At 42.1% G+C, this 17,028-nt stretch overlaps 1 protein-coding gene across 1 annotated transcript in view; it reads right to left on the bottom strand.

The window, feature by feature from the left end:
* Window positions 1-17,028, bottom strand: part of PRKCG (protein kinase C gamma) — a 448,854-nt gene that overhangs the window by 67,240 nt on the left and 364,586 nt on the right. The gene's annotated exons all lie outside the window — the stretch shown is intronic.

Raw genomic sequence — 17,028 nt, 5'->3', positions numbered from 1 at the left:
TACATTTTGTGTAGGCAGTTGTGTGTCAGCACCTAAATATGTGAAAAAATGAAATAAAAAAACAAAACAAAAACCTTTGTCTAGCAGCAGGAGCTACAATCAATTAGTAACTAGACTCCATCTCCATGGTCCTAGAAAAGTGATAAATGTGGTTGTTGGACAGAAATGTCTCTCATTAATTATTCATCACCAGTACGTTTAGGCATATGGATGGTGTAAGGAGGGGACAGGGCCATGAGAAATAGGTGTAGATAATAATATGTACTAGTAACTTAACTAGAAGTGTAAAACTAACTCTTCTAATGTGCAATAAGAAGGCTCCCATATATTTTGTATTTCATACAACACATGATATTCAATACATTAAGCATACATTCAACTTGTAGCATAAGAATTTCCTACATGTGCAATATCCAGGGCACATTGAACAATATGACACTGTAAACACGTCAACAGATCAGACAAGAACTGTGGCATTTATTACACAGTGAGACGAGTTCACAAACCATGTTATTGATGACACAACCAAAGAAGACAACATTACAAACCTGCAGAAATGTTTTACAGCCAAACATCTATTCAAACTTCAGGGATTCTTAGTCTCTGCTGTTTTTTTGTGAATAAATACCATACCATCCCGTATGTGAAATTATGCAGGGGAGAAAATGGTTAACTAAATAATCATAAGCATAATGAATAACTAAATAAATAAATCATAAAATATTTAAGGGTCGGATAACAAAGATAGTTTGAGTGTAAAGGCTAATCTCTAAGATTGATTTGGTGGAAGGAAATCCATTAACCTGATTTTTTTATCGGACTTATTTTCTTATATCAGACACGTTGACCATTACTGTATTATACAACTGATTTGAAACATATTGGCACTTGTTACATCTAGTTTTGAGCTTTTTTGCCCAAACAGTTGCCAGTGTATGCAAGAAACTTCACCAAACATCAACGACTGTGATAAAATTCTGGCTGCTTACAGACACCAATAGGAAGCAACACACACTACAAAGTAGTTTAAGGTATAAATGAAGTAAGGTTCTATGTTGTTCATAGTGTTAGCTGCAGGAATTTTGCCATGCAAGGTTAAAGGCCAAACGTAGGGAGCCACATAAAAAAACAATGCTGAAAAGATAGCGATGGAAACGCATTGTGTTTTTTTTTTTTTTGTGCAGCGTTTTTCACGGAAAGTTTTTCTGCCTCTATTATACCTGTATGTAAAATGCCAGCATTTCTGTAGGTATAATTGACATGCTGTGATTTACAATAACCCAAGCGTTTTTGAAATTGCAGCAATTCCGCATTTCAGCATTTAGCCAGAATCCCATCCACTTTGCAGGTAATGTAAAACGCTGCATTTTTGCAACATGGAGCCCCGGCCTAACTCTAAATTACATGCTTACTAATAGTTAAAAAGTGTAAACTTAGGCAGTCTGAAAATGTACCAGATCTATCGCACTGGCTCATGTTGGATGATAAATCTGGTACATCTTTAGAAGGTCTATTCTAATTCTATCCCACTTATTATTTGGCTTACTTTAGACCAGAAATAAAAAAAAAATTGGCACAATTTAGCACATTTTGTCATATTTAAGTCACACCATCTTTTCCCACAAATCATAATTCTTTTTTTTTTTTTTTTTAAACATTAAAGTTTATTAAAGTTTTTCAAAACATTTTACAATACGGGAGGGGTGGAAATGGGGAGGGGAGGGAAGGAGGGACAACAAAAGCAACACATCTGATGTCAAAAAATTCAACGAGAAAAAGGGGGAGGCGGTAGGGGAAGGAAAGGGGAGGGGGAACACAAGCTCTGGCGCAGCACAAATCATAATTCTAAGCTATAACAATAGTCATTAAAATTTTATCTGAGGTTAGTTTCATCTCTGCCCCAGGTGAAACCAAATTACCAAGAGCCCGACCGCAAAAACAGCAGTTACCCGCAGACCCCATAGACTATAATGTCTGACGTTTTTTAACCCCTTCCCGCCGATGGCATTTTTTGATTTTCGTTTTTCGTTTTTGACTCCCCTCCTTCTAAACCTCATAACTTTTTTATTTCTCTGCTCCCAGAGCCATATGAGGTCTTAATTTTTGCGGGACAAATTTTTCTTCAAGATGCTACCATTAATTATTCTATATAATGTACTGGGAAGCAGGAAAAAAATTCAGAATGGGGTGGATTTGAAGAAAAAATGCATTTCTGCGACTTTCTTACGGGCTTTGGTTTTACGGCGTTCACTGTGCAGCCAAAATGACATATCCCCTATATTCTGTGTTTTGGTACGGTTCCAGGGATACCAAATTTATATGGTTTTATTTACATTTTGACCCCTAAAAAAAATTCCAAAACTGTGTTAAAATATTTATTTTCTAAAAGTCGCCATATTCCGACGGCCGTAACTTTTTTATACGTAAGTGTATGGGGATGCATAGGGCGTCTTTTTTTGCGGGGCCGGGTGTACTTTTTAGTTCTACCATTTTCGGGAAATGTTATTGCTTTGACCACTTTTTATTAAAATTTTTATCAGAATCAAAACAGTGAAAAAACGGCGGTTTGGCACTTTTTACTATTTTTCCCGCTACAGCGTTTACCGAACAGGAAAAATATTTTTATAGATTTGTAGAGGAGGCGATTTCGGACGCGGGGATACCTAACATGTATATGTTTCACAGTTTTTAACTACTTTTATATGTGTTCTAGGGAAAGGGGGGTGATTTGAACTTTTAATTCTTTTTATATTTTTTTATATTTTTTTTAACTTTTTTTTTATTTATTTTTTTTTTTTGCATTTCTTAGACCCCCTAGGGGTGTTGAACCCCAAGGGGTCTGATCACTAATGCAATGCATTATCAATGCTAATGCATTGCAATGCATTGCAAAAAAGCATCCTTTCTTTTGCAGGCTGCATAGACCAGCCTGCAAAAGAGAGGATTTGCAGACAAGCCTGGGAGCCTGTACAAGGCTGTCATGGCAATGGGACGTCAGCCCTGAAGCATGCTCCAGGAGCCGGCGATCCCAGCCAAAATGGCGGTGCCCATGCGCCGCCGGGAAAATGGCGCCTCCGGCGCCTTTGACCGCGGCGCCGGAGGGGTTAATGCCTCCGATCGGTCTGGGGACCGATCGGAGGCATTAGAGCCGGTTGTCTACTGCTTAAAGCAATAGACACCCGGCGGCTATGGCGGCCGCCCGGCTCCCGGGCGGTCGCCATAGTTACAGACCCGGCATGCGCCGTACTATTACGGCGCATGTCGGGAAGGGGTTAAACTGAAACCGGCAGAGAAAAGTCCTCCATACAGGACTTTTCTCTCTGCTGATTTCTGGCAGTTTTTGAAGTTCACAACTCTGTGCAGATGTGAACTTCACCTCAAACTACAGTAGGAGCACCAAAATTCACTAAATTGTGCCACTTTTTTGCTACATTTTATGCCAGTGTCATAACCACAATAGTAAATCCGCACCTGCCTGTCTATGGAGTTAGAGTTCTGTATCAGAAGTGGAACTCTGTCTACTATTAAGATACATGTAAAACTAAATCAACACATACTTTGGACCTATTTACTGTAGATGATGATGAAAATGACTGATATTTATTAAAGGTGATCAATTTGTGCAAATTTTTAAGAAACGTTAAAAAATTGGTTTAGCTAAGTGAAATAATTTGTGCCTGTAAGCTAATAGGCAAAATGTAGGCTACCAATTACAGCAGCTCATAAACTGTCAAAGGACTACAATTTATAAGGGTATACAAGTTACAAGTTTCCCCTATCTAAAGCATAAGTGGTAACTTGTTGATTAATGGTGTCCTATCATTAGAACCCCTAATAATCTTGAGAACTGCACCCCAGTTTTGACCAGGTCGTACCGCATGCGCCACTAAATGGAATTTACAACTTTTACAGTTGTAATAAAATAGCATATATCTGCAGAAGGTCAGCAGGAAAATAAAAGTGAGCACTGGCCACATGTCGTATGTCCGTCTCACAGCGGGGCGAGGTAGGACATAGTATATATGAGTTCTTGGATATTAGAGAGCTTAGACGAAGGGACAATCCCAGACAGCAGTTGTTGTTAAGGTTTTACTTCTCTTCTCTTCACACAGTCTCCACAGCTATCACATACAGTGCATGAGTCTTTCATAACAGATATCACTGTATACTGGCAGTTGTACTTATCACTGGGAAAAGATGGATGTCTCTATCAGTTCTGGCCTTCAGCTGCTCAGCTAAACTCCCTTCTGTTCTCACTGTTCTATTCTACAGTCCAGAGTTTCTAGCTTTGCTTCAAGACCAACATGGTGTCTCTTCCCTTTTCCCTATTTGCTCTCCTGGGTCACTGTCTCCCTCCCGGCACACGCTGCTGTGTCAGTGACCACTTCCTGTGTCTCTTGTTAGAGCTTTAACTCCACAGGTGCTGGATGATTTTACATCATGGCTGCAGTCTGTCTCTACCTGTCACACTCTCCCCCGCTAATTTCATGTCGTCCCTGACATTGGCTCAAAAATATGGCCTCCCAATTGGAACTGTCCTTACTCAAAGGTCAACACCCCTTTTACCCGATTGTAGGACGTCTCCCACATCCAGGATCCCAGTATCTAACTGGTAGATGTCTCCATTGTCCCTTCTACTGTCCTTAATGAAGAGATGTGAGACAGTGTCCATAGTACTTCCTTTAACATTAACACATCAATGATAACCATAACCTGACTAAACATAACATTAACAATAACCTTTTTTCCATTCTTCAGCTGGAGCTCTTCCTCCGTCTTCAACCAGCTCTGAATAACTATCCTCAAAGTAGGTTGACTCTAATCACGATAACCAAACCAGTCTATTCATCACAGTTAAAGTCCTCGGTAAAGTAGATTGTGGGTAGATACCACTCTGGTTGGTTTACCTGATCCTTAGGTGTCCACACCTGTCTGAACTGGACAGTTCTTGGTACTTCTCTTGGTTCTCCTAGAGTGTCATACGTCAGGATCACCGGTTTTCTTACTTCTCTACTTGATACTTTCCTGCTGGGTAGTTCTCTTGATGATTCAGTCCTAGTAGCTTCAATGGACTCTGCTTCCATGTCGCTTGTTAGTTCATTCTCTGATGTGTTCGGAACTGCATCTGTAGGTCCTTGCTCTTCCATTGGACAACCTATTTCTGCATCCTCTAGGGGTTCCTCTGCTCTAACCTCTTCAACCGTTTCTTCAGTAACTGGTGACTGATCATCTGAGACCAAACAATTATTGGGTGCATTTCGAGGTACAAACTCAGGAGCCTCAGGACATAACTCACTTTGTTGAGGAATGTTGGTTCCGCATCTGTTCGGTATACAGAATACAAGGGTTTGATTTTCCTCATCTGAACTCTCACTGTCATCACTTCCATCAATAACTTCCTTCCTACGTCGTTGTCTGAGAGGTTTTGATCGACGTTTTTTTTTTTTTTTTCTTTTGTTTTTAATGTAGGTTGTGAGCCCCACATAGAGCTCACAATGTACATTTTTCCCTATCAGTATGTCTTTTTTTTGGAATATGGGATGGAAATCCATGCAAACACGGGGAGAACATACAAACTCCTTGCAGATGGTTTTTTGTCCTTGGCGGGATTTGAACACCAGGACTCCAGCGCTGCAAGGCTGCAGTGCTAACCACTGAGCCACCGTGTGGCCCCAGGTTTTGATCGATGTTTATCAACTTCCTGAATAGCTTGCTGTGGTGGCAGGTAATCACATGGTAGGAGTAGATTTCGGTGCAATATTCTTGTTTTATTATCTCCTATTTCTGTTCTTACTTCATAAACAGGGCTGTCATCAGATTTTCTCCTCACAACCACATAAACCTTCTCTTCCCAATATGATCGAAGTTTTCCTGGACCCCCTTTCTCTCGTAGGTTTCTGACTAACACACGACTTCCCGGTGTCAATTCCGCTCCATGACATCTTCTGTCATAGTATTCTTTGCTCTTTTTCTGCTCTTCCGCATTCACTTTTGATGCTATGTTGTATGCTTCAGTCATACGTTCCTTCCATACCCGGACAAACTCAGGATACGTCTTGTATGTTTCTGAAACTGGGGTATCGAACATAATATCAATGGGTAGCCTTGGGGATCGACCAAACGAAAGGAAGAATGGCGAGTAACCTGTTGCTTCACTCTTGGTGCAGTTATAGGCATGTACCATTTTTGTTAAGGAATTCTTCCAATCTCTTTTCTCAGCAGTTGCCAGAGTCCTCAACATTGACAGTAATGTCCTATTGAAGCGTTCTACTTGTCCGTTTCCTTCTGGGTGATAGGGCGTAGTGTGCGATCTTTGGATTCGACAGTATTTCCCTAACTTGGCAAAGAGTTGGTTCTCAAACTCTCTTCCTTGGTCATGATGTAGCTTGGTAGGAAATCCAAACTTCAGAGCAAAATCATTGAAGATCTTTTCTGCTGCTGTCCTGCCTGATTTATTAGTAGTGGCATACGCTTGAGCAAATCGAGTAAAATGGTCCATTACCACTAGGATGTATTCATATCCACCCTTGCACTGCTCCAGGTGTAGGAAGTCTATTGAAACCATTTCAAACGGGTAAGTAGTTTGGATGTGGCCCATGGGCGCTCTGGTCGCCTTGTTAGGATGTTTGTCTTTCAAACACCCACATTTTCTGGTCACAAAACTTTCGATATCTCTTTGCATATAGGGCCAGAAGAACCGTTCACGAATTAGGTTCACTGTTCTTTCTACTCCCAGGTGTCCCATCTCCTCATGAAGTTCTTTGAAAGCCAATCTGTGGTATACTCTGGGTAACACTAACTGTTGGTTCGGTCCTCTCTGACGGTATAAGATACCATCTGAGCTGAAGTATAGCTTTGACCATTCTCTCAGTAAAGTAGTTACTTCTGGTGATTCCGACTCCCTCTCTCGTCTTCCTGGAACCCTGTTCTGGTCCATATACTGGAGGACTCTTCCAATTGTTTCATCTTCTTGTTGTGCTTTCCTGATAGATTCTTTTGACAGTTGTTGGAGGGACATGGGGGTATAATCTTGTTCCCTCACTTCCATAGCGCTTGCTACTGTCAATGGACACCACAGTGGTGTATATTCCTGCTTCTGGATTTCTATCGCCTGAATGGTGCTCATAATGGTTCCCAGGCAGATTTCCTCTGAGCACGCTTGCATAAACTCTTCAGGCTCTAACGGCATCCTAGACAATCCATCTGCGTCAGCATTGCATCTTCCTGGCATGTACTTAATACTGAAGTTGAAGTCAGCCAGTTCTGCTACCCACCTCTGACCAGTCGCGTTCAGTTTTGCTGTCGTGAGGACATAGGTCAAAGGATTATTATCAGTGTAGACCTCAAACTCTTGACTGTAATACAGATAATCCCTAAATCGTTCGCAGATCGCCCACTTCATTGCAAGGAACTCGAGTTTCCCAGAATGTAGATGATAGTTTTTCTCAGCGGCTGTCAGTGTTCTGGAACCATAGCCAATGACTCTTAGCTTGCCATTCTGTCGTTGATACAGAGCAGCTCCAAGCCCCACCTGAGAAGCATCACAGTGAAGGACGAAAGGGTGGTTAAAATCTGGATATCCCATGATGGGCGGTTTCACAAGATAATTCACTAGTTCTTCTAGTACTTCCTGGTGTCCTGCAGTCCAACTGATTGGTTGCTGCGCAGAAACAGTGTTTCTTTCCTTCGGCTGTGACCCGCCTCTGGTCTTTTTTCTATTTAATAATGTGGGTGAGCTGATTGGCGTGCCCAAGAGGGTATACAGTGGAGCTGCAATCCGGGAAAAGTTCTTGATATATGTTCTGTAGTAGGAGAGGAATCCCAAGATCTTCCTCAACTCCCCCACTGTAGATGGAGGCTTGTCTTTCAATGACATTACTGGAGCGATCTCTGCTGGGTCCATGGTATAACCATCTCCAGACACGATTTTTCCCAGAAATCGAACCTGTCTCTTAAACAGTTCACACTTCTTTGGTGTCAACTTTACTCCATGTTGCTGGTAACGTTGGAGTACTGATCTCACATGTTCGACATGTTCAGCAAAGGTCTTGCTGTGTACCACCGTATCGTCTAAGTAAGGCTGGCAAATGTCATCTCTTAATCCTTCTAAACATGTTTCCATACTTCTCTGGAATTCTGCAGGAGCAGAACTAAGTCCAAACGGTATACGGATCCACTCATACAGTCCCCATGGTGTGATGAAGGCTGTTAAATGTCGGCTGGACTCTTCCACAAAACCTTGGTGATAGGCCTTCCCTTGGTCAAGAACAGAGAACCAGGTACTTCCTGATAAGTTATCCAGCATGTCTTGAATTTTAGGGATTGGGTGCCGGTCAGGGATTGACTTCCTATTCAGTTCCCTGTAGTCACAACAGAGTCTCAATGTACCATCTTTCTTCCTGACACATACAATCGGGGAGGAATAGGATGATTTAGACTTTTGGATCCATCCCCTGTTGATTAGATCCTGCAGGTATTCTTTCACTTCTTGGTGTAATGGTTTAGGTACAGACATATAACTTTTAGTTACTGGGGTAGTGGCTCTCAAATTGATCTTCAGGTTCAATGAGGGTATACAGCCTATGTCAGAGTCATCTTTAGAGAATGCATGGCATTCTTCCCTCAGCATCTGTTTCACTATCGGCAGTTCTTCAGCACTCAGCTGTTCCAGAGGTACTGGGGGATCCCACAGTTCTGGTGTAGTTTGTACAGGTCTTTCGACTGGACAACCATTGTTACTGGATTGTACCACCGAATTCATGGAAGAGAACTGCGCTGGTCTCACATTGGCAGGATACACAGTCTTAATGGTTTCTAGATGGCCTAACACAGTCTTGGGGTTCAGCCTCACTTCATGCTTTGTCGCATTTCTCACTAACACAGCCACCCGAGCAAAACCACCAGTAGGTATAGTCAATATGGTCTCACCTTGGATAATGCCCTCAGGAAGATCTGAAGAGTCTTTTGGTACGAACAGTCTCTCTTGTGGTTTTCTTCCTGGTTCCATTCGTACACCACACTTCACTCTCACTGTTCTATTTGCAGGAATGATGGTTGGACGCGAGCCGAGTTTGACTTCCTTCAACCTCACTGTGTTCTGTGCTTCCTTTATCCTGCTGACCACCTTCTCCGCTTCCCTGCTAGATATGGTAAACGAGGTGGCTATGGCATCAATTAACGGTGAGAAGGAATTAGTTTGCTGAATGACCTCATTGATCACATTGTACCCAAGGATCGGTTCTTCAGCCACCTTTGGATCACTTGTGACTAGAAAGGGTACGAGTAACTCAATAGCGTTGTTCCTCTTAGCTTTCAGCTGAAACATCACTTCCACCCAACCTAGAAAAGGAATTTCAGTTTGGTTCACGGCTCGACCACAGAGTTCTACCGGACCCATGAGTTCTGCAACTGGATGAAGACAAGTTTGCGGCAAATGACTCCTTCTCCAGTCTTCATTTATAATGCTGGCTTGAGCTCCTGTGTCCCACAAAGCTTTCACTAGGAGTCCATTTAGCTTACATTGAATCAAGCACTTCTCGCCAATTAGGCTAATGAGTCTGTCTTCACTACCCGAGAACTGTCCTTGTTCCTGGGGATGCCTAATCAGACTATCACACTGATCTCCGAGTGGTTGATGCCCCTGTCCGCCTTTCTGTAACTGTTGAAGACGATCACACACCTGGGGATAAGACTGATACAAATTCTGTATATCTGAAGCTGTTCTGGGGAGGGGTGGTGTTTGTGTTTGGGACTTCATCTGCTTAGAGGTTACCAGCCGCTCCGCACCAGCAACGCTTTTGTATTTTAAACTCTGGGATCGTGACTTTGGACATCCACTGGCATAATGCCCTTCTTCACCACACCCCCAACAATGGACACAGGCGGCATTTCGATTTGACACTCAACATGCTTCACAAGTAGGTCGTCTTCTGTTCTGAAAACCCCCTCCAGATCTGATTGGTCTTGGCTCTGGTTTAGCGCAAATCAACTTTTTCACTTCCGCCAATTCAGCTCGCAGTTCCCCAAATGCTTTCTCCCAATTAGTGTCGGCTGTTTTCTCTGTCAAAGATGATTTGGTGTGCACAGCAAGTGTAGGAGAATCTTCTCGCCTACCTTCCGGCTGATCGCTAGGCATATTCATTTTCAGCTGGCCCAGCTTGGTCATTTTAGTTATAGAGCCCTTCTTTAATTTTTGTTCACTCTCAGACTCCAAACTAGCTGCCTCATTCATCTTCTCAATTAGGGTTTCATCTGGAATGTTAGGATCTTCCAGGTACTGCTTCATTTGCAACTTTATGTCTTTACTTATTAACCCGGTTCCTAAAGATCTCAAAAACTTCTTCTGTACTAGTCCTGCATCAAACCTTTCCTCTGCATCTACTTTGCTGGATGCAAACAACAGTTTGTCTTTGAGTTCTATGGCTCTGAACAAGAAACTTTGAGGAGATTCCTTGGCATCTTGAGAGATGTTGATGAGTCTATGGAACAGCTCTGAGGTGTTTTCTTCTTTGTAGTGCCCCTTTAAGACCATCTTTAGTTGTGGTAAGGTCAAGTGACTTTTCATTTCTAGCATGTTCCGCAAATTCAGTCCTGGGCTGATAGCTTTTACCACTGCCTCGATAATTTCTTCCGGCAGATAGCCTTTATGCAACCCTGCCTCTATCTGGTGCATCAGGTTTGTGTAAGACAGTTTCTCTTTTTGTTCACGTTCTCCAATCTGTCCCAGGATCTTGAAATCTTTCCTGATGGTGATTTGTGATGCTAGAGAGGTCTGTTGTCTTGACTTCCCTAACCTGGGTGGGCTAAGAGTTCTACTGGGTTCTGCTGCTTGTTCAGGGGTTTTGGTTGATTCTTGCACAGCTCTCTTTAATGCTACCAATTGCTCTTTCAATTCCTGCAGCTCAGTCTGTGGGAGGGATTTCTCACTCTCAGTGTCTTGCACTGTCTCTTTACACCCCAGTCTCAAGCTGGTAATGAACTTCATTAAATCATTAAGGAATGTGCACAAGACATCCTCCTCCTCACTATCCCCTAGCTCATCCATCTGCTTGTTGATGGCTGTTAAGAGCTGTCTGTGGTTGCATGTCTTAGAGACCTGTTCTTCTGACACCTTCACATGTGCAGCTACAGCACCCAGTTCCTCATAAGTCAATTGAAGTAGCAACTTACTGATGCTGTTAAGCCGTGTCTCAACATCCATAGCTGTCTGTTTGATACTGTGTCTTTAATTGTTGTGGCAGTCTTTACCCAGAATCCCACCGCTGGCAGTCTGATCTTGTCTCTAAATATCCCCGTACGGGCCACCAATGTCGTATGTCCGTCTCACAGTGGGGCGAGGTAGGACATAGTATATATGAGTTCTTGGATATTAGAGAGCTTAGACGAAGGGACAATCCCAGACAGCAGTTGTTGTTAAGGTTTTACTTCTCTTCACACAGTCTCCACAGCTATCACATACAGTACATGAGTCTTTCATAACAGATATCACTGTATATTGCCAGTTGTACTTATCACTGGGAAAAGATGGATGTCTCTATCAGTTCTGGCCTTCAGCTGCTCAGCTAAACTCCCTTCTGTTCTCACTGTTCTGTTCTACAGTCCAGAGTTTCTAGCTTTGCTTCAGGACCAACATGGTGTCTCTTCCCTTTTCCCTATTTGCTCTCCTGGGTCACTGTCTCCCTCCCGGCACACGCTGCTGTGTCAGTGACCACTTCCTGTGTCTCTTGTTAGAGCTTTAACTCCACAGGTGCTGGATGATTTTACATCATGGCTGCAGTCTGTCTCTACCTGTCACACATCTAATCACTTTTTCAGTACGTTGCTTCCACAGCAGAGGGCACTTTTTTTTTTTTTTTTTTAATAATAATAATAATAATAATAATAAAATTTTATAGGGAATTTCTTACCTATACAATTCCACAGCTAAAAAGGTGAATATTCATATTCATTTATGTCTTCCTGTAGTGATTGCCTCCTATTATAACAGCTATAGAACTAAAAATTTGTAAAAGGGGAAGCAAAGATCAAAGGGTTTTTTCCCGTCTCATACACATCCATATGATATGCCATAAAACACTTATATGTGTGGGTATCATTTCTAAAATTCATACTAAGTGCGTTCAGTGATTGTGAATGGAGAGATGGCTGTGAGTGCAGAGCTGTCTACATTCACGTTTTTGGAAGTTTTGAAAACATTCCAGTATTCATACTTGGCTATTCTCGAAACTCCATTACAAAAGTCTGTGCACATGCTCAGCCACATGACATGTGGCTACATGTGTAAGACATTTATGGCACATCTTGGGAATATGCGATAAATGTCTAAGCTGGGAAAACCCATTTAAGGGATTAAAAACACCTTCACTAGTCCTCCAGAGATTTACAAATTAACCCTTTTACTACTGTACACAACTATCCTAGACTATTTGAGATATTTTTATTAACTTTTTCTGAATGAACCTTTAATAGGCTATTGCTCAAATTATATATTTGTGCAGTAAGACAAGGGCTTCACTGACCTGCACAGGGAACCCCTAACTGCTTGTTTCCCTGACTGCTGTCACTTTTCTGTTGAGGTGCCCATACTTTTGCACCGGTCAAATTTTGGTTTAATGCATATTGAACATTTTCTGTTAGTACAATAAACCTCATTTCAATCCTGAAATATTACTGTGTCCATCAGTTATTAGATATATCAAACTGAAATGGCTGCTGCAAACACCAAAATATTTAGAACTAAAAATGATTAAGATTAATAGGGGTGCCCAAACTTTTTCATAGGACTGTAAATGAGTTGCCTATGCATCATATGAGTGGGCATTGGACTGAGGAACAAGAGTAGAGTAGCTCAGGTATGGTCCTGATATTTTTAGCCATGGGGAACATACCCTCATGAAATGATTTTGTCTTTTGTTGACCCATCTCATCATTTCTTCAAATCTTGCTATCTGGATCACTTTCTGCTTCCATACTTGTATGGGTGGAGGAGTTATTTGGAGCCAATAAAATGGTACAGTTGCTCTCACTGCCTCTACAAGGTGGGTGCAAAGGTTTTTTTTTGGACGTGTTATAATAGAGTTGTAGCTAAAATAAAGTGGGTACAGAAAGTATTCAAATCCCTTTAAATGATTTGGTCTTTGTTTCATTGCAGCCATTTGCTAAACTAAAAAAAAAGTTCATTTTATTTCTCATTAATGTACACCCCAGTTTGACATAGAAAAACAGAAATGTAGATATTTTTGCAAATTTATTAAAAAAGAAAAAACGAAATATCACATGGTCATAAGTATTCAGACCCTTTGCTGTGACACTCATATTTAACTTACATGTTGTCCATTTCCTTCTGATCCTCCTTGAGATCATTCTACTGCTTCACTGGAGTCCAGCTATGCTTAATTAAACTGATTGGACTTGATTAGGAAAGGCACACACCTGTCTATATAAGACCTCATAGCTCACAGTGCATGTCAGAGCAAATGAGAATCATGAGGTCAAAGGAACTGACCAAGGAGCTCAGAGACAGAATTGTGGCAAGGCACTGATCTGGCTAAAGTTCCTAAGAGCACAGTGGCCACCAAAATCCTTAAATGGAAGAAGTTTGGGATGACCAGAACTCTTCCTAGACCTGGCTGCCCAGCTAAACTGAGTAATTGTGGGAAAAGAGCCTTGGTGAGAGAGGTAAATAAGAACCCAAAGATCACTGCGGCTGAGCTCCAGAGATGCAGTAGGGAGATGGGAGAAAGTTCCACAAAGTCAACTATCACTGCAGCCCTCTAGCAGTTGAGGCTTTATGGCAGAGTGGCCTGAAGTAAGCCTTTCCTCAGTGCAAGACATATGAAAACCCGCATAGATTATACCAAAAAACACGCAAAGGACTCCCAGACAATCAGAAATAAGAGTTTCTGGTCTGATGAGATGAAAATTTAACAGGTCGTGCTGAAGCTCATCAGCTTGGCCGACAGAAAACACACTTCCCCCGAGGTTAGGGATGCCATCCTCGATGCAACGGCAATGTGGTTTTCGCCGCCGCACCTGGGATCAGGCATGTTTGTGTATGTGATAATGGCTGGAACCTGGTATCAGATCTGGAGATTGCCAGACTCAAACACGGTCTACACATGGTCCACGTTTTCAACTAGTTGGTGCAATGGTTCTTTGAAACCTACATCATTGTGCCTGATATACTGGTGAAAGTATGGTCATTTTCCTAAGTGAAAAGTATCCTCTGCTAGGCTGCAAACATTCAGAACACACTCCTGTCATCTTCGCACCGTTGGCTGACGGAGGAAGATGAGGGGGATGAAGTGGCATTTCATGACACTGTCCCACCCAAGGCTTGAGGGTGAAGTTCAGTGTATCCCATTGCTCCCATTGGATGGTGTAAAGGGGAGTGTAAAATGGAGGAATTGGAGAGTGACCCTTACAGTTGGGGACAGCAAAGTCATGCCAAGTAACACTGGCACACATGGCTGACTTCATATTGGGTTGCTTTTCAAGAGACAAAGGCATACTTCACATCATGGAGAGCAAACAATACTGGATTTTTGCAATCCTCGACCCCCAGTATAAGTAAACAATCTGGTCCTTCGTTCTGGTAGCAGAGAGGAAAAAAAAAAAGATTGGCACAAGCAACTGGTGCAGAATATGATGGAAATGTTTCCGTAAACCATCACGGGCGGCAGAGAGGAGAATTCCCCCATGAGGCTAACAACTGCCATCCGGTCCACAACCAGCAGGGGAACACTCTCCAAGGTCTGGTGCCCGTTAATGCACCCTACCCCCCCTTTCCCAAACTACTGCCACTAAGGGTCCTAGTGTCATCAGGAGGGAAAAGTATAGGCACATGTTGCGCGAGTACCTGACCAACCACAGCCCTGTCCTTTCTGATCCCTCTTCACCTTACACGTATTGGGTGTAGAAGTTGGACCTGTGGCCTTTGGGGTGAGCATACATAGCCTGACAATTGCTGTGTATCCCAGTTAGGTTTTGGGGGTACACAGCATGGAAAGCTGGGTTGAGCGTACATAGCCTGACAATTTCAGTGTATCCCACTTAGTTTTGGTTGGGTACACACTATTTAAACATGGATTAAGCGTATATAGGGTATGTAGGCTGACAATTTCAGTGTATCCCACTTAAGTTTTGGTGGGGTACATACCCTTGAAACCTGGATTATGCGTATATAGGGTATATAGGCTGACAATTTCAGTGTATCCCACTTAGTTTTGGTGGGGTACACACCGTTACAACCTGGATTAAGCGTATATAGGGTACATATGCTGACAATTTAAGTGTATCCCACTTAGTTTTTGGGGGGCACACACTGTTGAAACCTGGATTAAGCGTATATAGGGCATATAGCCTGACAATTTAAGTGTATCCCACTTAGTTTTGGAGGGTACACACTGTTTAAACCTGGATTAAGTGTATATAGGGTATATAGGCTGACAATTTAAGTGCATCCCACTTAGTTTTTTGGGGGTACACACTGTTGAAACCTTTATTAAGCGTATATAGGGTATATAGGCGGACAATTTAAGTGTATCCCACTTAGTTTTGGGGGGTACACACTTTTGAAACCTAGATTAAGCGTATATAGGGTATATAGGCTGACAATTTCAGTGTATCCACATAGTTTTAGTGGTGTACACACTGTTGAAACCTGTATTAAGCATATATAGGGTATATAGGCCGACAATTTAAGTGTATCCCACTTAGTTTTTGGGGGTACACACTGTTAAAACCTGGATTAAGCGTATATAGGCTGACAATTTCAGTGAATCCCACTTAAGTTTTGGTGGGGTACACACTGGTGAAACCTGGATTATGCGTATATAGGGTATATAGGCTGACAATTTCAGTTTATCCCACTTAAGTTTTGGGGGGTACACATTGTCACTTAGTTTTGGTGGGGTACACACCGTTACAACCTGGATTAAGCGTATGTAGGGTATATAGGCTGACAATTTCAGTGTATCCCACTTAAGTTTTTGGGGGTACACATTGTTACAACCTGGATTAAGTGTATATAGGGTATATAGGCTAACAATTTCAGTATATCCACTTAGTTTTAGTGGTGTACACACTGTTGAAACCTGTATTAAGCATATATAGGGTATATAGGCCGACAATTTAAGTGTATCCTACTTAGTTTTGGTGGGGTACACACCATTACAACCTGGATTAAGCGTATATAGGGTATATAGGCAGACAATTTAAGTGCATCCCACTTAGTTTTTTGGGGGTACACACTGTTGAAACCTGGATTAAGCATATATAGGGTATATAGGCTGACAATTTCAGAGTATCCCACTAAGTTTTGATGGAGTACACATTGTTGAAACCTGGATTAAGCATATGTAGGGTATATAGCCTGACAATTTAAGTGTATCCCACTTAGTTTTGGGGGGTACACACTGTTTAAACCTGGATTAAGTGTATATAGGGTATATAGGCTGACAATTTCAGTGTATCCCACTTAGTTTATTCCACACTGTGGAAAGCTGGGTTGATATAGCCTGGCTTAATTGCTGTGTATCCCACTTTGGCGTTTGTGGCTACACAAAGCTGGATTGAGCGTCTCCCTGCAGTGTAGCTCTTAAAAGAGCTGTTGTTCTTCTTCTTCTTTTGATTTCCTGCCTAGCAGAATCTAAAACCTATGTAGCCCTAAGCAAATGTCTCTCTCTAAGTGCAAATCGCAAATGAATCGGAGATGATGCCACCTGTTCTTTTGAATCAGAGGTCACATGTCCTCAGCAGCCAATGGCTTTTTCCTAGTTTTTTTTTTTATTTATTTATTTTTTTTTTTAATGTAGATTGTGAGCCCCACATAGAGCTCACAATGTACATTTTTTCCCTATCAGTATGTCTTTTTTTTTTGGAATACGGGATGGAAATCCATGCAAACATGGGGAGAACATACAAACTCCTTGCAGATGTTTTTTTGCCCTTGGTGGGATTTGAACACCAGGACTCCAGCGCTGCAAGGCTACAGTGCTAACCACTGAGCCACCATGTGGCCCCTCTTTT

This window comes from Leptodactylus fuscus, chromosome 6 (genome assembly GCF_031893055.1).
Source record: "Leptodactylus fuscus isolate aLepFus1 chromosome 6, aLepFus1.hap2, whole genome shotgun sequence".
In the NCBI taxonomy this organism is placed as follows: Eukaryota; Metazoa; Chordata; class Amphibia; order Anura; family Leptodactylidae; genus Leptodactylus; species Leptodactylus fuscus.
Note: the sequence above shows the minus strand (reverse complement) of the source record. Positions and strands in the feature narration are given on the sequence as shown.